Here is a 26,477-nt window from a genome sequence, read left to right on the forward strand (position 1 = left end):
AATTGAAGAATAGCCCTTGGGCAACATGGTTCTAATGTATGACTTTTCTATATATACACTGCATCCCCCTAAAATCGATGCTGACATTTTGAAGTTTTGAAATCTGGGTTTTTTTGAATTTTTCTTATAATTGGAGGGCGCAACCAGATAATTACCCAAACTATTTATTGGATTGTAGAACTCGTGATTCCTCGTCGTTTGATCTATATCTCATGAATGTGCTTCATACAGCTCCCTAGTAATATGAATCCAAAGAAATTTTGGTGCGTAAATTTTCTTTAAAAACCTATTTTTTGGCTTCAAAATTTACAACTGTGACTTAGGTACCATTGAACCCCGTGTGATTTTAGTTTTTTTACGCGCCGGATCTAATGAACCCTTCCGCTTTCAAATCCATCCACTAAAAGGGCGGTCATAGATACCTCGAAAGTAGGAAATTCTGCAAAATTATATTTTGATGATTCCGCGCATTGAACCGCGATTTTCTTTGGTTATTTTTGCATAAATGGAATCCCTTATACGCGATGATATTATTTTCAAAAACCGTGTGGCATAAATTACCGAGATTCTGGAGAAATATTCGTATTTCATATAAAATTGAATTTGGTAGCACATCCGCGGTTCTTGACGAATTTGTTTAACATTTGTTATCATGACGTATATTTTATAGGCGGTCACTGAAATCGGATGCGCCTTATAATGTTATGTATATCGCGCAATTTTTACCTACATAAAGGTTTTTTGAACAGTAAGATGTAGCTGACGGCACACTTTGGCCACTGAATGAAAAGTGGAAAAATCGGTACATATTTATAGAGATGTACTCGCTGTATCTGAAAAGCGCATGCGCCTTAACTGATTTTAACGAATTCGTGAATTATACGTTTTTTAACCTTTATGTTTTTCCTTTGGTTGTAATTTCAATATTACTTTCTATTTCATAATCCTATTGTTTATCAAAGTAAGCAAATACACTTTCGGGTTTGTCATCGCATTTTCCCTGAAGAAGTTTCAGCAAAGCCCGTCAGTCCTTGCATCGAAATTTAGTGAAGTAGTAGAATAACTCCCAAAAAATTTTTTCTATTTTTCGTATTGAACAAAAAAATATATTTTTGAAATAATATTCCAACAATAAGTTTTCGCCTTTTGTTGTTGCTGTAATATGGCAGTTATAAATCCTATCTTTAAAATTTTGGTCTCATATTTTTCTACGCGTTGTCTAGAATCTGTATGTATTTTTAATTTATTTTTTCGAGTTTTATTTGGGCTCTAAATTAGAATAAATTAAATTTACTACAAGATTTTTTCAGAATTTCTTGATTTTCCGCGAAAATAGAAATACATTTAGTAAATATTTAGGCATCTACGGATGGATATTAAATGCTGTTAACGCTTTATATATACATTTTCTTATTACAGCAAAAATGGAATTTTTATATATATTTTTTAAGGGAATAAAACCCCCCCATAACTTTGGAGCGCAGCATCCAATTTTGTGAACGCAGACAGATTTAAAACCACGACATTTTTCTTAATCTATGTTCCAATAATTGCGGATGTGCTAGCAAAAAAAATTTTAACATTTCTTCCAATGGAATTGCAAAAGAAATTTGAAATTTACCATATACCCTCGTTAGCATAAATGCTGAGGGTATAAATATTCAATTGTACGGGACACATGCCTTACTTTTTGGTCTTCTTCAATGCTGCGGTCTCAAAATATGGTTATTTTTATACCCTACACCACTATGTGGGGAGGGTATTATAAGTTGGTTTTGGCCAAAAAGTTTGTAACGCATCGAAATAATGGTCGTAGACCCATACTTATATATATCAAAATGAATGTCTCGACGAGCTGAGTCGATCTGGCTGTGTGTGTCCGTCCGTCTGTCCGTCTGTCCATCTAAACCTTGTAATCACGCTACAGGTCGCAATTTTGATCGGATCGTCACGAAATTTTGGATGTTGATGGGGGTACCGGAGGAGAAGAAGCCTATTGATTTTGGTGATGGTCGGATAATATTTAGGGGTCGGAATGGGCAAAAAACTTATGTGGATAAAAAGAAAACGTTTTTTTCAAAGCGAATATCTCAGCTTCTATACGGGGTATACCAAAAGCAAAACCTGACAATAAAAGTAGAAAATATCACCTTTCTAATGATGTAAAGTAGGTTCTCGTAGGTGATAAAACAACGAAGATATCACAATAGTCGCAAATAAAACCCAACTTTTCATTTTTGCGATTTTAATTATAATGACGATTATCACAGCTTTGGTTGGGGACTTTCCGAAAGCAAAGCCTGGCTATGAAAGTAAAAGATCCCATCTTTACAACGATGTAAACTAGGTCGGAGTAGAAAAAGTCAACGTTTGGAGAAAAAGTCAACGTTTTATTTCAAAGCGAATATCTCCGCTTCTAAAAGGGGTATATCAAAAGCAAAACCTGCTAATGAAAGTAGAAAATATCACCTTTGCAACGTAGGTTGTCGTAGGTGGTCAAACAACGAAGATATCGCAATAGCCGCTAATAGAACACAACTTTTCATTTTTGCGATTTTATTAATAATGACGAATATCACAGCTTTGGTTCGGGACCTTCCAAAAGCAAAGTCTGACAATGAAAGTAAAAAATCCCATCATTACAATGATGTAAAGCAGGTTGGCGTAGGTATCCAAATAACGGAGATATCGCAATAGTCGGTAATACATCCATTTTTCCACTTTTTTGGAAATCACGCTACAGGTCGCAATTTTAATTGGATCGTCACGAAATTTTGGGTGTTATTGGGGGTCCCACAGAGGAAAAACTAGGGTGTCCAAAAAACCGGTTTTTCCAAACAAAACGGTTTTCGGTTAACCGAAATTTTCAATTTTTCCAAAAACCGGTTTTCGGTTTTCAAAAATTTTCAAAACCGGTTAACCGGTTTAAACCGATTTTGTAAAATAGGTACAAAATGGCTCATAACTGATAAATATTTGATTAGAAATGTGCGGAAAGGGGTAAATTAAGTATAATGACTTCGTTATTATATAATTATCTCATAATATCCCTGTTATTTGACATTCAACCTCGAAGTGGGGACAGCAAAATTAAGGCTGAAAATGTGCTCTAAGTATAGTAAAAACCCTTACATATAAAAAAATTGTGTACCAACAGAATTAAGTGTGCATTTTATTATGTCTGGATTCTCCATCATGCGTTTAGAACCTTAAATTATTGTGCCGGAATCAAACATGCATTTTGTTATCGTTACCCTTTACAACCTTTGATTCGACAAACTAACTTGCGATATTACGTATACGCAGTTGTTTCATAGATCGTTCGGTTGAGCTAGATTGGCACAACTATACATTTTACACAAAACATTTTTCAAATTTAAAGGTATCTGACATTTACAACTTGGCCCGTACCTTGTGTTAGTTAATTTTAGTTTACGTTCAAGAATATAAATTTAGTTTAATATTAAAAATATTACTATATTTTTAAAACCGGTTAACCGACACAAATAACCGGTTTTTTCGGTTAACCGAAAATGACGTTTTTGGCGAAAACCGGTTTCGGTTTTGTAACTCAAAACCGGTTAACCGGTTAACCGGTTTCGGTTTTGGACACCCTAGGAAAAACCCTTTGATTTTTGATAATGGGCGAATATTATTCAGGGGTCGGAATGTGAAAAAAAATATTTGGAAAAAAGACCAACGTTTTATTTCAAAGTTAATATCTCCCTTCTGTAGGAGGTATATCGAAAGCAAAACATGGCAAGGAAAGTAGAAAAAATCACCTTTACAATAATGTGAAGTAGGTTGTCATAGGTGGTCAAACAACAGAGATATCGCAATAGTCGGTAATGCATCCCTTTTTCCATTTTTGTGCAATCACACTACGAAATTTTGATCGGATCCTCACGAAGTTTTGGGGGTTGATGGGGGTCTAACAGAGAAAGAAGCCTATTGATGGTTGGCATACATCCCACTTTTCAATTTTTTATTTGGGTTGTAATGTCGATGCACTTAAATGCGTTTCAAAAAAATTGGCCTGTGTTAATGAAGACATTCAGAGCAAAGGCGCTAAGCTATCCCAATTTTAATATTTTGAATTTTATTAGTCAAAAGCTTATGAACGGGGGTAGTGGTGTAGGGTATTACATAGTCGGCCCCGACCCGACTATAGCCTTGGCTCACTTGTTTTCGTGTTGCAGAGTGTACTGTGAAATACATAAAATCGGACGGTACCTTTATATTGTGTTATCTTAAATCGTAAATCCATACCCAAAATTCTTTGCTGGAATATTTTATAACCCTAGCGAAGACTATATTATGTGTTAACATCCTTCAAAATACCGTAAATCAGTTGGTACCTTTGTATAAAAACTTGGACCGGCAGAACCCATTTTGAATACCAAAAATTTTGAGATATGACAGACATGTTTTTGCTTTATGGAGTTTCCTACGAATATGGAAGACTCCTACTTTTCAGCATGAAGTCTATTAGGATCAATATCATTTCTATAAAAGTCCAGTTAGTCTTTAATACGAATTCTCTTAGTACCACAATGTCTTTCTTAGAAGCCCAACATGTTCTTTCACAGAATACATTAATGACTTCTAATAGATGAGAAGACCGGTGAGTCTCCTAGAGGGTGATCAGTAAATCTTCAAATAGGTCTTCCCCTAAAATATGTGCGATATAAAAGCATTATTCCAAACTGTATCAATTGTTCGAAAAATGTTTCCGATATGCATTTTGCAATCAACACAGAGATTTAACGAATTTTTGATTTAATACATTTTTGCCCGGAGTCGGAGTCGAGCTTTTTTTCACGACACCGGCTCCGACTCCAGCAAAATTTGCTAGACTTCGACTGCGACTCCGAAGCAATGGTAAGCACCTTTCAATTAAAGTTAGCTCGGGTAAATTGTGATAACCTTTTCCAACAGGATGTTAAAGGGATCACACGAAAGGCTGTTTCCTTGTCTGAACTGTTCGTAGAGGTTCTTTCCAATTTTAACTGAGAACCCGTTTTTAGTTAATGCCATCATAGAAAACCGAATGAGACTTGTGGGGATACCAAATTGAAAGGCTGTTCTATAATCCCCAAAAATATGGTAAGTGTTGATTTGCATCTCTTCGGTCTTTTTCAGGATTTGCCGTAGGGCAATGGTGGTTTTGCCAGGTGTAAAGCCGCATTGTTATGACCCAATTATTTCGATGACCATAGGCTTTAGTCAGATGATTCTGAATTGATGATGCATACACCTTATGAGCATGTCGCCTCAGGTTTCAAATAGCTCGGCTGGTAGGTCATCGCCTCCTACGCACAGTGGGAAAAAATGCAAATCTAGCGTGCAGAAAATAAAAGACGATGTTTTATTATATTTTTATCCATAATTATGATAAGAATAGCTTTAGATTGACAATTTTACGTCATTTATTGATATATTCGGTTGATTTGTATTTTTATATATATTTTTTTTTTTTGGCGGTACCTTCCGATTGTGTAATTTTGATGATTTTACCCGCATTATCAAACCGAAATTACTGAAATTTGGCATTTGGTCTTCGTTGGTGGTGTAAAATATTCCGACAGAGAGTTGTCGGTACAGGTCCACTTTTTGATATAGCCCCCATAGGAAGGTACCGCACGATTTTGGTAATTTTGAAGATGTTAGCCGCATTATCAAACTGAAATGACTGAAATTTGGCATGTAGTCTTCGTTGGTGGTATAAAATATTCCGACAGAGAATTGTCGGTACAGGTCCACTTTTTGATATAGCCCCCATAGAAAATTACAGCCCGATTTTCGGTATTTTTAAAATTTTATCAACATCATCTAACCGAAATGGCTGAAATCTGATTTGAATTGTACATAGTTTATGGTGAAGGGTATAATAAGAGTTCAAAATAACCCCATTCTGAACTGCTTAGTAATAAAAACTTGTATTTAACAGTTTGGTTAGAGGCGTGTCACTACTATCAGTTTCCTACGTCCACACATTTCATAGCTATTTTCTTATCTGCTATGCTGTGATCAATTCCAAGTGATATCTGATATGTTATAAAAATATGTTTCCCAGTATCGTCATTTTATATGAACTAAACCTTTAAAATTGACTTTTTTCGAAATTGGCATTTTTCACTAAAAATGACAAAAATTCAAAATGACAAAAATTCAAAAATCGCAAAAAGACGCAGGAAATAATTAAAAAATATCTCGATTCGATTTTATACTTTACCCCTTTTTTAATTGCAGAAATGGAATAAAATGGACGTTACATAAAATTAGCCAATAACATCTAAATTTATATAACTTATGGCTTATAAAACCGATTAATTTAATTAAATACCTTTACGATAAGTCAAAAATACAAAAGATGCGACAGTAATATGTTCACAGACTGCATACGTCCATCACAATTTTTCGACTAAAAAACATAATCGTGAACACTTTAAAAAATATCTATATTAAATTTACCGTTATTCCGTTCCTACTAATCAATCCTAATTATTATATACGCCGTTAAGTACAGTCAACCCTCTAGTTTAATACTGTACTAAAGTTTCATAGTTTCCTTTAAGTCCATTTTTTGATTTTCTGCACGCTAGATCGGTATTTTTTCCCACTGCGCTACGGCCTTATTATTCTTCAGCCGGTTTATTGCTATCTTCACCTCATCTTGGGTGGGTGGTGCCTTCGTCGTCTTCGCTAGTATTGGAAGAAGAATGCTCTTTTCACATCCTAAGCATACTATTTGCATCAGCCACCGAACTACCTTGCTGGACTCTACGGGAGGATGTGCCTGTACCAAAGCCATCAGATTGATGTTTCACTCTGATTTTTTATTAGCGTATCAAATACGGCTTTAAACTCTTCGGAGAGATTGCGAAGCCGAATGAGCTTTTCGGTGATACAGAATTCAGACATGGCTTGGAATGCCTTTGAATGTAGGCGACACTCGAAATCTGCTTTATAGTCGACAAAAAGATGGTAAATGTCGATTTGCATATCTTGGTTTTTCAAGGATTTGCGCAGGGTAAATATCTGATCAACAGTGGATTTGTCAGGTCTAAAGATGCATTGGTATGGCCCAGTTATTTCATTGACACTATCTAAGAAGCAATACAGTCTTATGTCCTTTCTTATGGATGGGACACAGAATGCTTAGGTTCCAATCGTCGGGTAGGCATTCACCCTGTCAGATGGTACTAACTAGCTGATGCATACGCCTTTTCAGCGGTTTTAAACAGTTCGGCTGGTTTGCCATCGCCAGATGTTGCCTTATTATTCTTTAGCCGGCTTATTGCTGTCTTTACATCATCTTAGCCGTGCGGTATACATTCGATACCATCTTCTGGGATTGGATCTGTGGTGTCTTCGCTACTACTGGATACTAACGATTTGGAAACATTTTCTTTCCATATCCTAAACACACTATCTGCATCTGTTAACAATTTACGTTGCTTGTTCTACAGGAGGATGTCCCTGTACCAAAGCCGAATTTTCGAACTTCATTCAAACTCCTGCAATATAATTTTTCCATAAACATCACAAAAGGGACAAGGGATACTTCTCTTATATCAATGAGTGCACCCCGATTTATATTAGCTCAATGATATGGGACCTTCTGTTTATCACCGAGTCCGAACGGCATGTCTTACGACACCACTTGTATGTTTATATTACACAGAGGAGCACTTTTCCACCGTTAAAAAATTGATGTTGCATGGCCTGGGAATCGAAACGCAGACCTTCTGAGTGCAAGGCGAGTGGGCATACCACTACACCATGGTGGCTCCTGTAAATCTAGAATTTTTTTCCTGCAGAAAAGACGTTTCTCCTCTTTACCCAAAACCTCTCTCGTGCGCTACGCGTTGCTGCCGTATTTATACCCTCAGCATTTATGCTAACGAGGGTATATACACTTTCATACGTCCAAGTATGTATGTTTGGACGAAATGTGTTTCAGACAATTTGGAGTTGATTTAGCCATGTCCGTCCGTCTGTCTGGCTGGCTGGCTGGCTGGAGCGCACGATAACTCTAGGACGGATCAACCGATTCGGTCCAAAATTTGCCTTTCGTAATATTTTGTCCAAGTTCGAAGATGGCTTATACGGTCCACTCCTTCCGGTACCTCCCGCAAAAAAGTTCGGATATGTTCGGAAAATTTGTGCGCACGATAACTCTTAAAGGGAGTAACCGATTTGGTCCATACTTTGCACATCGTGAAATTTCTATCAGCCTTAGACTAGGTTCCAATATGGACTCAATCGGTCCACTCCTGCGGGTACCTCCCACACAAAGTTTCGGATAAGTTCAGTTTAGGACCTGCTCTCGAATCGCTTTGATATTTGTTGTAGCAACATGTATTCACTGTCCCCCATACGACGCTATAAGTTTCATCAGGGGCTAGTCCATACTTCCTGAGAAAATAGCCTGAAAGGTACAAAAAAACCCTATGACACCGTGTGTAGTGGTTGGAGTGCAAGATAACTCTCGAACGGATGTGCCGATTCGGTCCAAAATGTGGCCTTCGTAATATTTTGTGCAAACTTAGTTTTAGTGCCACCGTGATGCGATGGTATGCACGCCCGCCTTGCACGCAGAAGGCCGGGGGTTCGATTCCCCGGCCAAGCAACATCAAACATTTTTTCAACGGTGGCAAAATACCCCTCAGTAAAACATTTCCTGAGTATTTCAGCCTTGAAAAACTTCTCCATAAGTGGTGTCTTAAGACACGCCGTTGTGACTCGGTGATAAACAGTAGGTCCCATATCATTGAGCTAAATATGAATCGGGGTGCACTCATTGATATGAGAGAAGTCTCCCTTGTCCCGTATGGGATGTTGTGAAACAATGTTAATGTTAGTTTTAGTTCGAAGGCAGCATTCGCTGCCTCAATTAAGACAGTAAAAGTCTTTTCAGAGGGAAGTCCATACTTCTTGAGAAAACAGCCGGAAAGTTGTAAAAAAAACCCCTATGGCACCATATGTAGTGGCCTGAGAGCTCGAACCTGAGGATCCTTTGGACTTTTTACCGAAGGTTTTCCTAGTGGCCCTATTTACAGCGACGTTATGTTTTTCGAAGGCTAGTGTGATAAAAAAGCCCTTTTTGGGCCTTAATGCTATCCATATTTTTGTCGGTTCATACGCCAAAAATTTTGAAAACCCCCCTAAATACATAAGTTTTTTTTGGGAAAAAAGTATTTCAATCCACACAGGATGAGGGTATATCTATGTCGGCAAAGCCGACTGATTCTTTTTTACTTGTTTTCTCTTCGGTAGCATCACGAAACTCCTGGTGATATCAGGGTTTTCTTGGTGGAGGTCTCTGATTCCAAGTATGGATTTTGTTGCTGTTTGCATGGAGTGGACAATACTTTGGCACTGTGCTGATATATCATCGGGACGAGGAGTGCTTTAATTGAGCAATCGGGCCAGTTGAGAGGAATATGCTGTGGCTATCTGTTGTGATTCAAGCTCGCTCCATGAATGTCTTCCATCTATTACAGCGTAATCAATTTGATTTATTGTTCTCTAATTTTGAGATAGCCAGGTGTCATTATGAATGTCGAGATGCTTAAATCTGGTACTTGTAGCTACCATGTTTTTGCCGCTGCGCATCGGCCTCATTCTATTGTCCGATGTTTCACTGTGGAGACTGAATTTGACGACTGTTGCGCCAACGCTATTCTTCTTTCCAATTTTGGCATTAAAATCGCCAAGAATAATTTTAATGTCATGGGCAGAACAACGGTCATATGTTTCTTCTAATCTCCCGTAAAATGTGTCTTTGGTCTGTTCGTCCTGATGTTGAAGAATTTTGCTTTTATCCGTATTGTAGCAAGTCTTTCATTCACTGGGGTGTAGCATTAGACCAGATGTTTTAATCTCCGACTACAATACGGTACGTTACCTTTAGGTGCCCATCGTAATTCCTGCCATATATTTTTCAATTACATCTGTCAATGCGTAAACTGCACCTTTTCCATAAAGAGTGCGAAAATTCCAGATCCAGATTCGCCAATGTCCTTTAGATAGATAGACAAATAAAAACAAGATTTTAAAGCAGTTTTCCGATCTTTTTAATTCCGTGTGTTGTTAAACCGTACGTACGCCTTTTGTGTGAGCTCCGGAAAAGTAGATCCTCACGGCGGGAAGAGGATGAATCAGGCATCAAAATATATCACATTCACTTCATCATTATAAAACACAAACTGGATAGTGAAAACTGCAATGTATTTTGCATTAAATTGACTAATAAATAAACAAAAAATAATTAAAATCCAGCAACATTTTCTATAAAATTGCGCAACAAAACTTTGTATCTTAACCGGTGTCCGAAATAGATAAATAAACATCAACATCAATAAAAAAACAGCTGACAGCTGTCATATGTGTCATAGCCAAAAGAGGCCGTTTTTACACCCCTACTAGATATTGTTGATTCACAATAGAGAAGTTTGGCCGTTAACTCAAAACAATACAGTGGCTCTAAGTAACTAATATATATTTTTGTACAAGCTGGAAAAGAGAAAGGCAAATAATTTATCTCCAGAAGGAGAATCAAAAAATATACCAAAATTGTTCAAAATGAATAATGAACAGAAAGTTTCGGACATAAGTGTGGCCAATTTGAAGGCAATTATAAAAGAATGCAATGAGGAAGTTTTGGGGCGAATTAATACGCTCACAGAAGAAGTGTCACATTTAAAGGTGATTAATGATGGCTTGATACACGAGATGGAGCTTCTCAAAAAAGAAAATGGTATGATCAAGAAACGCTTAACTGATTTGGAAAATGGTTTAAGAGGAAAAAACCTGGTTATAAGAGGACTTAACTCGCAACAAGCAAACATATATGAAATAAGAAGAATGTGCCAGGATGTGCTCAAAGTAAATATGGATACAAGAATCAGAACAGTTAGATCTTTGTATCAGAAAAATGGATTAGTAGCAGTTCTTGTAGAATTTGAAGCAGAAAGCGACGCTGAAATGATACTTGGTAAGACTGGTAACTTAAAAGGAACCAATATCTTCATAGAGCGCGACTTAAATGCAGAGCGAAGAATGGATAAGGTTGTTTTGATAAAGATGAGACGGCAATTAATAGCATTCAGCAAGAAACATGCGGTGAAAGTCAGAGATGACAGAATAAGGATTGGAAATAAATGGTTCAAATGGAACGCGGAGAAAAGATTGGTGTGCGGTACTTCCAATGCTCGTGATGTTTTGTTACAATTGTATGGAGAAGAATTTAATCTAAATTTGAAATACAACATTATAAAAAACTCATTATATACAAAAAACTAGAAAATATAAACAATTTTGCAACAAAGAAGAATGATCTAGCTTTAAGTAAATTTTCAAATAAACCGTTTAAAATACTCTCATATAACGTACATGGTTTAAAAAGCAAATGCCTGTACCCCGAGTTCTTTGAATATGTAAAAGGCTTTGAAGTGTTTGCATTAATCGAAACACATGTAGTAGAAGGCGAAACAACTGGATGGTCAAAATATTTCAGCGAGTTCTATCTATATTGGCAAAATGCTCAACGGATTCACTCCTATGGAAGAGCAAGTGGAGGTATATTGTGTGGAGTAAAAAGAGATTTACATAGATGTGGAATAAAACATGAGTACCAGAGGGGATATAATATTGATATAATAAAAATACTTACAAAGGAAACAAGTTTTGTGTTCGTTCCTGTCTATATAAGAGGAGAAAATTGGTCAAGAGAATTTGAAAACGTAAAGGAGGCTGTTAAAGATTTAAACGACAGTCGACTTGTATTGTCAGGAGACATGAATATCCGAATCGGAAATCTCCAACAAAACATCGGAAGTTTTTTACAGGCGGAATTCAAGGCAGGATTAGAAGCAAGGTCATCAAAAGACACCGTAATAAACGGAAAAGGAAGACAGTTTATAGAATTTTGCGAAGATAATGGGTTGATAGTTTTAAATGGCAGAACCGACGGAGATGAAAATGGACATCATACATTTGTAAGCGCCACAGGAAGTTCAGTGAATGACATCGCTGCAGTGTCCTTTGAAGGTCTGAAACTTATAAAAAGCTTTGAAGTTGAAGAGAAAATATGGTCAGATCACTTGCCTCTGAAAATAGAAGTAGAAGTAGAACAAACTCCACTGAATAAGGAAAAGTTAAATTTACTACCAAAATTGCAATGGAAAATACAGGATGAAAATTATAGGCAGAAGTTGAATAAAAACCTACTGGCAGCGAAAAACAACGCAAAAGTGAGGGGTTTAAAGGATATATCCAGCATTATAACACAGTCGGCAGCAAAAATGAAGATTCCTAAAGAACATGGCACAAATAAGTCGAACTGGTTTAATAAAAAATGTGAAATAGCACGCAAAAATTCATTCAAGTTCTTAAATATATACAGAAAAACAAATAAGCAAGACGATAAAAGGGACTACATAGCAGCTGTGAGTGCATACAAAAAAACATGTAATGAAAGCAAGAAAGAGTATATAAGAGAACTTCAGGAAAAACTCTCCTATACTTCAGATAGCAAACAATGGTGGAAAATTGCGAGGCAGTTACGAGGCCAAGATTTGCACATCGGTCAAAATATATCATCCAAAGAGTTCAGAACATATTTTGATAAGTTGTTAAATCAGCGACAATTCGCGGAAGATGTTCAATATGCAGTCTTCTATCGTGCTGACCATGATTTAGACAGAGACATCGATGTACTTGAAATAAGAGACATTTTAAAAAGCACAATGAGTTTTTCAAGAATGCATCTCATGAACTCTTGTCAGAGCTGGCACTGCAGTATAACAAAATTTTCAATTCAGGACAGATAGACAATATAATAGAAGAATCAGTAATTTTTCCAATACACAAAAAAGGAGACATAAACGAACCAGGTAATTACAGAGGAATATCCTTCATGAATTCGTCAGCCAAAATACTTATGGGGATTCTAAACAAACGTATTAAGCTCTGGGTAGAAAATAACAATATTTTGAATGAGTTCCAAGCTGGCTTCAGACCAGGCTACTCAACTGTGGATAATATATTCAACCTGGCTTCTATTGTACATCTGAAATTAAATCAAAAGAAAAAGGTGTATGCCTTTTTTGTTGATTTCTCGGCCGCGTTCGACATGATCTCCAGAAAACTTATGATATATAAACTGCACACTATGGGAATGTCAACAAAAATGGTCAGTCTCATAGAAAATGTATACAAAAACACAAAGTCTGTTGTATGGACAGGAAATTCAGTATCGGAACATTTCAACACGTACACAGGAGTTCGTCAAGGATGTTTACTATCGCCACTACTGTTTACTCTCTATATAAACGATATTCATGATTGGTTGGAGGGAGGCTTATTGATAGATACCGTGAATATCCGAGTTTTGCTTTACGCTGATGACATTGTCATATTAGCGGATGATAAAAAGGTACTGCAAAGTATGATACTGAAGTTGGAAGATTACTGTCAGAAATGGAACATGGTAGTAAATTTGGCAAAATCTAAGATCATGGTATTCCGAAATGGCGGCCGTTTATCGGCAGATGATAAGTGGCAGTATCATAACCAAGACATCGAAGTCGTTAATGAATTTTGTTACCTAGGGGTTATTTTAACTCCAAAAATGACATTCACCAAGCATGTTTTAAACAGAAATATGAAATCGAAAATATGTATTAACGCAACGTGGAAGGACATTCTAAAGAAACCGGAGATATCGCTGGTAGTAAAATGGAAAGTATTTCTAAGTGTTTGTAGAACAACACAGGCATATGCAGCGCAAGTGTGGGGATTCGGTTGGTTTGAGGAGGTAGACAAGCTACAAAGATATTTTTTGAAAAGAGTTCTGCGATTGCCAGACAATATACCGAATTATATTCTGTCCTTGGAAACAGATATACAGGACAACCACTTTTATACCCTTAAACTGCACGTAGATTATATTCAAAAGGTGATCTATAAATACAAAATGCAGCGTCTACCACATATACTCGCTTTAAAAGTGTGGGAGAAGAAAGTATTCTGGGCAAAATCTTTAACTGCTTTGGCAGATCAAAATAATATAATATTCTCAAATACGAACACAGCGTCAATAGACTGGATCTTGCAAACAAACTCTATGTTAAACCAACTCAAAACACAAAGTTATATACATATGAAAGAAAAGGCTAATAATAGCCCAACCAGATTCTATCGTTTCCTCAGTCCAGATGTAGGCGTGGATTATATGGCTAATATATGGAACTTAGACAAAATTTCAATAATCATGAGAACGAGAGCGGATATATTGCCACTGAATGGTAATGGCCAGGGTAATGAAGAAAGTAAACGATGTACATTATGCAACACAATGGAAGTCGAAAATATGCAACATTTCTTAGCCAAATGCCCAATTTTAAGAGACATTAGAATACGCTACTTCGGAAGTACATATCTCGAGGAGATTGATCTAGTAAATGTTTTAAATGGAATTACAGAAAATGGATTTGAACCCCTGTATAATTATGTCAGAGATGCACTCAATTATAGGAAACTCATAATACGTGAAGAATTTTAGAAATTAAAATTGAAAGAGTTCACCTTAATTTAAAATATTTTATAAATGTATAACGGCTTAGACAGACAACTTGTAAAAGTTATTGTCAAAATAAGAATATATAATTTTGTTGTCTTTAAGATATTAATTACAATTAATTAATGTTACTTTTTATAAATTGAATTTAAAGAAGCAAAATAAAAATCTAATCTAATCTAATTCCGCTTTTCGCTTTGTTACCCAAACAAAAACTATTTAATTTGAAAATTTTTGCCTATTAGGCAAAGGTCATTTTTTATCAATTTTTTAATTAATTTCTCGTTAGAGACGAGCTTACTGACCAAGATGCTTTTTGAAAAAGGAAAGCCGACGATACGAACCCACACAATCACCACTGTGTGACATGCATGTTTCGCCTTTGGTTTAGGAAGGCTCCTCAGACACAACCAAAGGCGAAACATGCATGTCACACAGTGGAGATTGTATGGGTTCGTATCGTCGGCTTTCCTTTTTCAAAAAGCATCTTGGGCAGTAAGCTCGTCTCTAACCAGAAATTAATTAAAAAAAAACTATTTAATTTAAGGAGCATTCCCACTCCCCAATTTCCACATGATACCCTCCAAAACGTTATCATAAATTGCTGTTTGAAATCTGTTGCACCCATTCACATGTAGCAAAAAACACACGTTTGTGGTTCTTTTGGCTAATAAACAAACCAATAAATAATATTTATCTTCGTTTTCTGTTTGTCCCCTCTTTATTTTTTATACAAAAGCCAATGAACACAAAGGAGACCAACTACCTTTTGATACAACAACGACATTTATGGCAATGATTTTATGGTTATTGCAGAGCAGTAAAGAAACTTGACCGCAAAAATTGGATTTGGCATTGTGTACACCACACACATACACTCATACATATCTTGAATATAAGAAATAGTAAGAAAGGTAAACAAAAGGATTTTCTTGCTTTGTATACAAAATGTATTTACATTTGTTGAATATTAATAGCCATAACAGTAACCATAAAAAAGCAGACACTCCTTTCATTCGATGTGGGACAAGGTTCTTTTTATGCCAATGTTGGAATAGGATAAAAAGGGAAATCATCATAACTATTTATTGACTCTTTATTTAAAGATGTAAATAAAAAATACCTATCAGCATTTAACTATAAGTCTATTTGTCCCAAAGGATCAATTTCGCAAATAGTAAAAATGAACAATGAAACTTTTTGATTAAGTCTTCATAAGAGCAATTACAGTTGGCAAATCCAAAAGATATGGGGGGACAGTACAAGTAAAAAAGAATCTTTCGGCTTGCCCAAGCCTATGTTTGTACCAAAAACGCTAACGAAAATACTGAACCTAATTATTACTATGAATAGATTTCTAATTTTAAAAATAAATAACCTCCTCGTAGGTTAGCCTGAATACTCCAATAAGATAGCCAATCCATACAGTCTTTCAAATATGGGTGGAGTTTTTTGAATATTCGATATGTATGGAGAACACAATTATAGCGTTGTAGCAAAGACTACTAAAAATGAAGTGCGAGAGATGTATGACCTTAAACTGGATTAAAGTGTTGAATTTTTGTGAGTGAGGTTCTTGAAAGAATGCACCAACATTGTCCATTTTGGAACTGGATCTAATAATGAGAGTCATTGCTTTCTATAGTTATCATGTGCAGTAGCCATGGAAAAAATGTTAGAGAGAACATTCGCGGAGGAAAAAATGTTAGAGAGAACATATGTCCAAACATATTTTACAGCATTACATATGTTTGGGTCCTGCAAACAAAAATATATGTATGTTTGGATCCAAACAGACACATACATACACATTTATAAACGGTGGGGTTTTTTCTTTCATTAAAATGCATAGAAATACCAAATACAAAAGCAACAACAGACGCCTACATATTATATCTATGTATATGTCCCATAGCGTTTTTCATTCATTTTTTGTTTATTCAATTATAAAATGACCAATTATAAAATGTATTGGGTTTAAATTTACAACAAAGAACTACTACTTTAAGAAAACACAAAACACTGATTTATTTATTCACTTTACCGACTAGAGCGACCCACATTGAAAGATAGTCCAGAAGAAACTGCCTTTCTCGCAATAACGACCAAACACAACAACAAATATTAACCCATTACATATTTTCTTTTTTCTTCGCTTTGGCTGTGAGGTACAGAATAACATGCCTGTTGAAGAATAAATTGCAACAACAACACAGAACGAAACACTAGCGTTTGGCCGCATACAAAGCAAAAACTGTATTTTCACCCTCTCGTCGTCGCTTCTGCGTCTTCTATTACACCATACAAACAGCTCTTTATTATAATACAAGTTAGAACCATGTTGTAACGCTCTTTAAAAAAATCCTCTCTCCACCCATAAAAGATATATTGGTACCCAAACAAATAAAATTGAGATATGTTACAAAATGTAGCAAACTTATATTTGTTTGGACCCAAACAAACTATGTTTGGATTCAAACATATATTTGTTTGCAACGCAACCCAGTCCCAAACAAATTTTTGTTTGGATCCAAACATATTTTTAGCCTATATTTTTCTGCGTGTACAGGCTTTAAACTGCACATAAGCGAACATTTTTAATTTGTGTGAGGTATTGCCCAAAGGTGTCTGAATATGTTGTGGAGCATGTTCTTAGAAACGAAGATTCTTCTGGTTTCAGGGTGATCAAATTTATGGACGTGTATTCAAAGGGAGTCCTGAAAAAAGCATAGGTAAGCTTAGCGGCACATGGGACGACATCGGCTAATCCCGGCCCAGGAAATTAAAACAAGGTCTTGACAGAGCTTGGTTAATCAAGATAAAGTGCGACGGCTAAGCTGCTGAAATACCCGGCGAAAATGAACATTGGTGAACAAACTCTTCTTTGGCATTAGGAAAGGCAAAGTCAATATTCTACTGGCCTGAATGGAGAAGACATTAAAGCATCTCTATTCATAAGGCCACCTGCTGTCTTAAGGTCAAAGAACAGGAAATCAAGTCGAGCGCGTTGTGATAGATGGAAGACATTCATCGAGTGTGTAGGATGTACCATTGTTGCAGCAAGGCATGTGCCAGATTACAGCCACAACACAGAAGTTAGATATCGGCAAGCTGCAATCATAGCCAAAGCATATTCCACTCAACTGGCCCAAATGCTTTACCAATGCATTCATCGTCCCGATAACATATCAGCACAATGGGAAAATATTGCTCAATCCATGCAAACAGCCGCAAAATCCATACTTGGACAACAGAGACCTCTATCAAGGAACCATGGAGTGTTGTGCTGCTACCGAAGAGCAAAATGCGGTATATGGGGCTACTCTACAATCTGTAGCAACGTGTAACGCACGTGAGAGGTATCGGGGGAAAAGTAGGGCTTATTTTCACCAGAAAAAGGAGAGAAATGGAAAATCTGTGGTGTGAAAAAGTCGAAATGGACAGGAGCCAGAATGAAGTCCGAAAATGCTACCAGTGAAACATCAAACCGATGGCTTTGGTACAGACACATCCTCCTGTAGAGACCAGCAAGGTAATTTGGTAACTGATACATATAGGGAGCTCAGGATATGGAAAGAGCATTTTCCAAACTGTTGGTATCCAATACTAGCGAAGACGACGAAGATACCACATATTCAATTCCAGAAGTTGGTATTGAATATATACTTCCCAGAAGATGGTATTGAATATATACTTCCCGGCCAAGGTGAGGTAAAGACAGCAAAACCCGGCTGAAGAAGGAGACAAGCTTACTAGCTGGTATGGATCAGCTAGTTAGAAATGAGCTAAGACTACGTGCTCTAATTACAATATGCAACAAAATGGAGGTGAAAGTCTGGGGAAGACATAATTCCTTTTGGGGATGGATGTCCTTGGTGAGTATATTAAGAACCTCGAAGGACAGATCCGCCGTGAGTCTAACTTCCGCGTTATGGCGTGATGAATATTTTGCTGGAGACCCTATAAGCCCTCAGGAATTAGCGTTATGTCTTTGTTCACTGTTGTTTTAGCTTATTTTTGAGATTACATGTCTTCAGTCAAGTCGAATGAGGATTATTTCGTAGAGCACTTCGACCTTCTAACTCGCTTCCTTCAATGTCCTTTTCGTTCTTCATTTTAGGAGCCGCTATAAAAGTACCACAAGATGACGTTTTTCAGCTTTAAAATGTTCTGCAAAAATGTTGCTCAGAAAATTTTAGGTATGGCTCTCATTGACAACTAATCGATTTTGTCGCGTTTTCGTGGTCGTTTTGTGCATTTGCCCTGTTTTTTTTTTTTTTGCGCTATGGAATTGACATTTGAAACCCAAACCTACTGGGTGAATCCGATTAAGTGTAACCAGGGTATCATTCAAGGATGCAGCCTTTCGTGTGATCTCTTCAACATCCTGCTGGAAAAGGTTATACGATTTATTTATAGGTTATACAATTTAACCAATGGCCACATGTTACTTGCTGACGATATTGACATCAACGTCGATCAATAAAAGAAGTACTTGATACCTTTAAGAAAATCAAAGAATAATCTGCCAAACTGAGTCTGATAGTAGACGGCTACAAGACCAAATTGAAGGTAACGACGCGCAATGCATCCATATAACTCGGGCCAACTATGGATGTTTTTAACCAACAGCATCTTTTGTGAAATATAAAAAAGAATTTGACTGACTAACATATGCTACTTTGTCTTAAGTAAGCAGTTTTAAAACAAAGCCACATCTCGTCAAGCAAAAACAACACTAAAAACACTGATACTACCAAAGCTAATGTATAGTTCCGAAGCCTTGGTGATAAGGCTGTGCTTGTGTAGTTTATGAGAAAAATTTTTCGCTAGATCTAAAGGCCAATATGCGTTGACAGTGAATATCGACAACGTGTGAACCACTATCTGTATCGGCTATTAGTATAGTTAAACGAGTCGAGATAAGACGATTGCGTTGGCTAGACCATGTCATAAGAATGAGCGATGATGAACTTAATAAAAAGGGGTACACGCAGAACTGGAAGGCCAATGCTTCGTTGGAGTAAACTAGTGGAAGAAGACGAGATCAAAAAGCGTGATCCTCCAAATATAGAAGAATGGTAATCTTTTCTTAGTTCGGCTTAGTAAGTAAGATTTCTTCTGATACATGGTAAACATTACCAAAAGTGACTAATACATAGAGACCTTTAAATTTTCTACCCTCTCTGAACAGACTGATTTTATAATAAAGCAAGTAAGAGAGGGCTATAGTCGGACGGACCGACCATGTGATACCCTACACCACTTGCCCTAGTTTTACACGGAATTTATTTTATATTATTGCGACTCGTTATATTTTGTTTTTAAATTTGTATTAAAAATTAAATTAAAATAATTTAAAAATAGCATTAGACGACTTTTACCGCTGTACTGACGAAGATATAACCTCAGCTCTGACCAAAAAAAAAATAATAAAATATATTGTTTTGTATCACGAGATCCGAGACTAGTCCTCGCACTGCACTTTTCCCAAATTTTGTGTGTGAGGTACCCGCAGGTCTGGACCGATATAGTCCATATTCGAACCCTACATATGTCTAGAAGAAGTAATATGATGGGCAAAGTTGGGAGCAAATCGATTGCTCCCTTCAAGAGTTATCGTTCGCAACATTTTTCAGAAAATTTGTGAACTTTTGCGTGGGAAGAAGGATTGGGTCCATATGGCCCATTTTCGAACTTGAACTAATATCGAGATATTACGAACTTCAAAATTTCATTGCGCCAGCCAGACAGACCGGGCTAAATCGACTCCAAATTGTCTGAAACTAATTTCTGCCAAACATACTTGGAGTTTAAAACCATTATTTCGATTAGACACATATTTAGTCGTATCAAAGTGTATAAACCATCGTTAGCCTATAGGCTGAGGTATAAAACGACTAATATTTTGAGGTATTGCATTGCATTTTACCAAAGAAGGTACACAAACATCAGACCCAGTACAGAATTGTAATTTGTATCAATTTAAAAAACTGGGAATTATTATGATTTGAAAACTTTTCCACTTTTGCAAACAAACCAAAATGACAAAGTAACCCACTTATATGTTCGGCAATAGTAGTTTTGTTATTTAACCGATAGATTGCTACAATATGCATCAACGGATAGGTCAAGATTTAGTTTTCAAGTATTCAAAGTATGGAACAAGAACTATATTTGAATATTTTTCCCACAAAAATTAGGGTAAATTTATCCAAGACGACTGACATTCTCCTTGACCAAAACTTTTACCTCGTGCTAAAATGTTTCAGTATTGAGCTATAACTGCGATATCGAGCGTGATTATTATTACTCTACACAATTAACACTGAGGGATCCCTGTACAAAATAGGATGTAACTCTGTTATCTGACCAAATACATCAACATAATTTGAATCAATGGAAAGGTCAAGAGTTCCACTTTCAAATAAAACTTACGATGGTGGAACATGTGTTCCAGCAATAAAGATATAGTCATTATACTAAAAATTTTACCAATTTGCGTATAATTATCAATGGACGGACAGACGGACGGACGACACACATCTCAAAATCGCTTTATCTCGTCGACATATGAATTTTGGTATGACACATGGAGGGTCTACGACGAATATTTTGCGGTGTTACATGAATTTTTCGAAAAACAAACTCATAATACCCTTTCCCTATTGTGACGTAGGGTGTAAATAGCGAATGTTTTGGTATGTAGAGTAGAGAAATTTCTAGTTGAACAGGGATCTACTTTTTTAAAATACAATCCTTTTGAGAATAGAATATAATTAGATTAGAATTCCCATTGTCGCATGTGGTATGTCTTAGGTAGATTGATGGATGTAATCTAGACTGCAGACTGATAACCATATGTATCATGTTCGCTTGTCACATGTAAGATAACGAAGTGTGTGTTTATGACCTCTCCATAAGATCTTATCACAGATGCGTTCGAACACATTTGTGCACGAGTTATGGTAGTTGGTTAAGTCAAATTGTAATACTTAGCACGGTGCTCTTGAAGCAACTTTAAATGGAAGGTGCTTACACCTGGGAAGTTTTTGCGAATTCTGAAACTACAATGTTCTAGATGAGAAAAAACAAAAAACTCGCCGGAGCGCTTTTTAAATAAATCGCGATTCAAGTTGACATGTTTAGGAGCTTTTTAGGGACAAAGGAAAATGTTGCAGCAATTAAAATTCTCTACATGATTGACATTTGTGATATTCATGAAATAAAGACGTTTTTCCGTTTTATAGAAAGATCCCGGTTTAACACTCTCTCTTTCCTAAAGTCTATTATTCTTAAGATATACCAAATTTCAGCTATATGAAAATGTTTGTTATTCTCCATGTATACACATGGGCTATTAACCCAAGTTCCAAGCGTTTTTATACCCTCCGCATTTATGCTATATATATATATATATATATATATATATACTTTCATACGCGCAAAATGTGCCTCATCGAAATAATGGTTTTAGACTCCAAGTATGTTTGGACGAAATGTGTTTCAGACAATTTGGAGTCGATTTAGCAATGTCCGTCCATCTGTCTGTCTGTCTGGCTGGTGCGCACGATAACTCTCAAACGGATGAACCGATTTGGTCCAAAATTTGGCTTTCGTAATATTTTGTCCAAACTTAGATTAAGTTCGAAAATGGGTTTTATCAGTTCACTCCTTCCGATACCTCCCCCACAAAAGTTCGGAAAATTTGTGCGCACTATAACTCTTGAAGGGAGTAACCAATTCGGACCATACTTTGCACATCGTAAAATGTCTACCAGACTTAGATGAGGTTTTAGTATGGACTCAATCGGTCCACTCCTTCGGATACCTCCCACACAAAATTTCGGAAAAGTTCAGTTTAGGACCTGTCCTCGAATCTCTTTAATTTTTGTTACAGCAACTTGTATTCACTGCCCCGCTTACGATGGTACATGTCCCATTAGGGGCAAGTCCATACTTTCTGAGAAAATAGCCTGAAAGTTGCAAATACCCCTATGACACCATGTGTAGTGGTTGGAGCGCAAGACAACTCTCGAACGGATCAACCGATTTGGTCCAAAATTTGGCCTTCGTAATATTTTGTCTAAACATAGTTTAAGTTAGATCATAAGCCATATCGGTTCACTCCTTCAGGTACCTCCCCCACAAAAGTTTAAAAATGTTCGGAACAATTGTGCGCACTATAACTCTTGAAGGGAGTGACCGATGTAATCCATACTTTGCACATCCTAATATGTCTACCAGATTTAGATCAGGTTCGAATATGGACTATGTTTGTGCACTCCCTCGGGTACCTATCACAAAATTACGGATAAGTTCACTTTAAGACCTACTCTCGAATCACTTTGATTTTTTTGAAGCAAAGTGCATACGCTGCCTTTGCCAGAAAGGTGTAAAAACCCCTATGGCATCATATGTAGTGGCTGGAGAACACAATAACTCTCGAACTAACCGATTTGGTCCAAAATTTGGCCTTCCTGATATTTTGTCGTACTATCAGTTCGAACATAGGCAATACCGGCAAACAACTTCCGGTAGTTCCCTTGAATATTAATAAAATGTCACTTAAATGGTATGCACGATATATCTCGAACAAATTTGGTCCAAACTTTGGATATCCTTACATTTTGTCCAAATTTAGTTTAACTTCTAAAATGGAGGTACCTCCTCCACAAAAGTTTAACATTTGTGTCTAAGCGCAGTTTAAGGTCTGTTCGAAGATCTGAACGTAGATGAAAGTTTCAATTCAGGCTGAGGGTATATCTCTGTCGGCGAAGCCGACTGATCTTTTTTTACTTGTTACTTTAGGAAACATGAGAAACCAAGATAAGACCTGGACTTTGTCATGTTAAAATCGAACAGAATCGCTTTTTTCCTTGTTGGCCAAATACTTTAGTAAGACATAGTTCAAAAGCCCTATACTAGTACATACTGATACAGTACTCGATAAACATATATACTAGGACTTAAAACTGACAATAAATCATTAATTCTAAATTTTTATTTCGTATGTTATATATCCTTCAAATAAATAGAAACATATGTATGTACATGTTTGTAGATCTCTAACGTGTCTTACAATTTATACCGCCTAGTTACTTTTGTGAAATTCCTTCACATCCGGTAATGAGAAGAAGTGTTTGTTCCCCATTGCGACACTCCTTTGCAATTGGTTTTGAACGTTCACCATAATGGCAGACTATGTGCGATAGTCGTCGTCTCCCAGCAGGATACCGTAGATGAGTTTTCGCGCATCAAAGAATTTATTGAAAATGAAATATTGTTCACAGAATATAAATTGAAAGAAATAATGAAAGAAAGTGTTGAAGAGAAATGTGAGCGAATGAAATCTAAGGAAAATAAATGACTTTTTTGGTTTGGACTAGAAGGAAACGTACAAAGTTAACCAGCATTTTAAGACATTTGATGACATTTCGAAGAAGAAGCAAACTAATGGCATTTATCATAAATAAACATTTTTTTATTATTGGAGGGTATTAAAGCTTGAATGATGAGAAGAGAAAAATATACTCCTATTGTGTATTGTGCTTATATTTTTATTTCCAGATCCCTTTGAATGACCACCAAACTGAAAAAGGAAACAAATAAAATTATTCTAATTAAATTATAAAAAGCTCGAATTTTTATTCATTGCTTTCAATAAACCACATAAAAGCTGCAAAAAATCAACTCTAAACACGCCACCACTAATTTACCAAGAAATTCATGCAACATGATTTAAACAAGACTGGCCATAACATTCTCGCCATGGCATTAATGAAAAGCAACATCCGTTTTATTAAATCTAAGCATTCTAATGAATGCCTGCCACAAGCATAAAAAAATTTAATAAAATAATTTGCTTGCTTCTCACAAACGCCAAACGACGACTAAGAAAAATAAAACCTTATTAAAATATGCAAAGCAAATTAAATTCAACTCTTCACCCCAACGAAATAAGAAAAAAATCAAAACACGTAGAAAATATGTGCGTCAGCAAAACAAAATAAATTAAATATTTTTAAATCCTTTAAAATTAAGAAAAAATACGAAATCGTCATGGCGATGAAGATTAAGTTGAAATTGAGCATCAGCTTCTTACAAAAGTAAAAGATAAAGGATTCATGTAAAATGATACATTTTTCATCTTTAAATCAATTTTGATTTCTTTTTATTCAAAATTCTTTTATTCAAATTAAAATTGGAATGAAATTAAGTAATCGTCCTGTTTGTTTTTAATATGCAAAAGTCAAGGACATATTTTTGTCTCTCCTTCTCTTATCTCAAGTGGTCCTTTTAACAGACGAAAAGGTATTAAACTAACATGTGCTGTGACAAATATTCATTTACAAGAACAATAAAAAATTCGGTTGAGATGTCGCGTTAGTAACCCACTTTTGGAAACAATATTTAAGTATTGAAAGAGAGGACGACGTACAAACTCTATAAGGATGACCGGTAAATATGTATGGGGTAAAAATTGCTCAAAACTGAAAATATGATATTTTTGATTTCACATAATACATGGTAGGCCTGAACTAACTGTAAATGAAAGGTGCTTACACTTGGGAAATTTTTGCTGATTCTGAAATTACAATGTTCATAGATGAGAAAAATCAAAAATAAGAAAAAATCTCTATAGGAATTTTTAAATAAATCGCTGTCAATTTTTTTTTAAGATTTTGCTTTGAAAGGGCAAGTCAAATCCTAAAGAGTATGCTGTGCCAGTGGAAAATCTCTACAACATTTTCTTTAGTCCCATTTCCATAGGACTTGCGGTTTCCAAGCAAACTCCTGAAAACCGGAAAAAACTTAAAAAATTTGAACTTTGACCGCGATTTATTTAAAAATCCCTCCAGCAATTTTTTCTTTTTTTTTTTTGGATTTTTCTTATCTATGAACATTGCTGTTTCAGAATACACAAAATCTTCCCAGATGTAAGTGGTTTTCATTTAAAATTAGTTAAGGCGCGCCGTGTATGGCATTGTTTTATTAGGAGACGATACAGTCAGTGCATTGCACCTGCGAAAATATCATATGGGTCAATTTTGTAGAGAATTTTCACTGCCACAATATTTTCTTTAGTCTCATTTAAAGGACTTGCAGTTTCCAAACAAAATCGTACTTACTTATTTACTTAGCTGGCCCATTACAGAGCATTTGTTCCATAAGCCGAACAAAAAAAAAGATTTCCAACTCTCTCTGCACTAGCTTTCTGGACTACCGCGCCATGTCATCTCTTCATCCACTTGTTTGAGTCATCTATTCTTTGGCCTGCCAATTCAGCGTTCACCGCCATGCGGCCAGAATTTATACGCCTTTTTAGCGGGATCATCATCGCTCATTCTTATGATATGGCCTAGCCACCGCAATCGTTGCATCTCGATACGTTTATCTATACTGATGACGTTGTAAAGCAGATACAGCTCGTGCTTAATACGACGTCGATATTCACCGTCAACACATATTGGTCCATATATCTTTCGAAGAATTTTTCTGTCAAACACACCAAGCACTGCCTTGTCTGCTTGCGCAAGTACCCAGGCTTCATACATACATTAGCACGGGTAGTATCAGTGTTTTGTAAAGCGTTACCTTTGTTTGACGAGTTGTGGCTTTGTTTTTAAAGTGCTTACTTAAGACAAAGTAGCATCTGTTGGCCAATACAATTCTTCTTTTTATTCCACAACTGATGTCGTTTGTTGTGTTTACGGTGGTGCCGAGGTATACAAAGTCTTTTAGTACCTCAAAATTATAGAAACCAACTTCAACAGTTGGTCCGATCTCAATGGACGTTTTGCGCGTCGACACCATCAGCATGCTCTTCTCGCCGTTTACCGCCAGACCCACTTTAGCAGATTCTCCTTCGACCTTCATAAAGGTATCG

The 26,477-nt window shown here is 36.3% G+C and overlaps 1 long non-coding RNA gene across 1 annotated transcript in view; it reads right to left on the reverse strand.

Annotated features, from left to right (window-relative positions):
- The window catches only part of LOC141398669 (uncharacterized), an 84,561-nt gene extending 69,797 nt beyond the window's left edge, over nt 1–14,764 (reverse strand). Inside the window, exon 1 of the long non-coding RNA XR_012411687.1 lies at nt 9,914–14,764. This is a non-coding gene — a long non-coding RNA (uncharacterized lncRNA). The remainder of the gene's footprint in view (nt 1–9,913) is intronic.
- Nucleotides 14,765–26,477: the final 11,713 nt, after the last annotated feature.

Source organism: Musca autumnalis, unplaced genomic scaffold (assembly GCF_047663935.1).
Source record: "Musca autumnalis isolate F117 unplaced genomic scaffold, ASM4766393v1 scaffold_3, whole genome shotgun sequence".
In the NCBI taxonomy this organism is placed as follows: Eukaryota; Metazoa; Arthropoda; class Insecta; order Diptera; family Muscidae; genus Musca; species Musca autumnalis.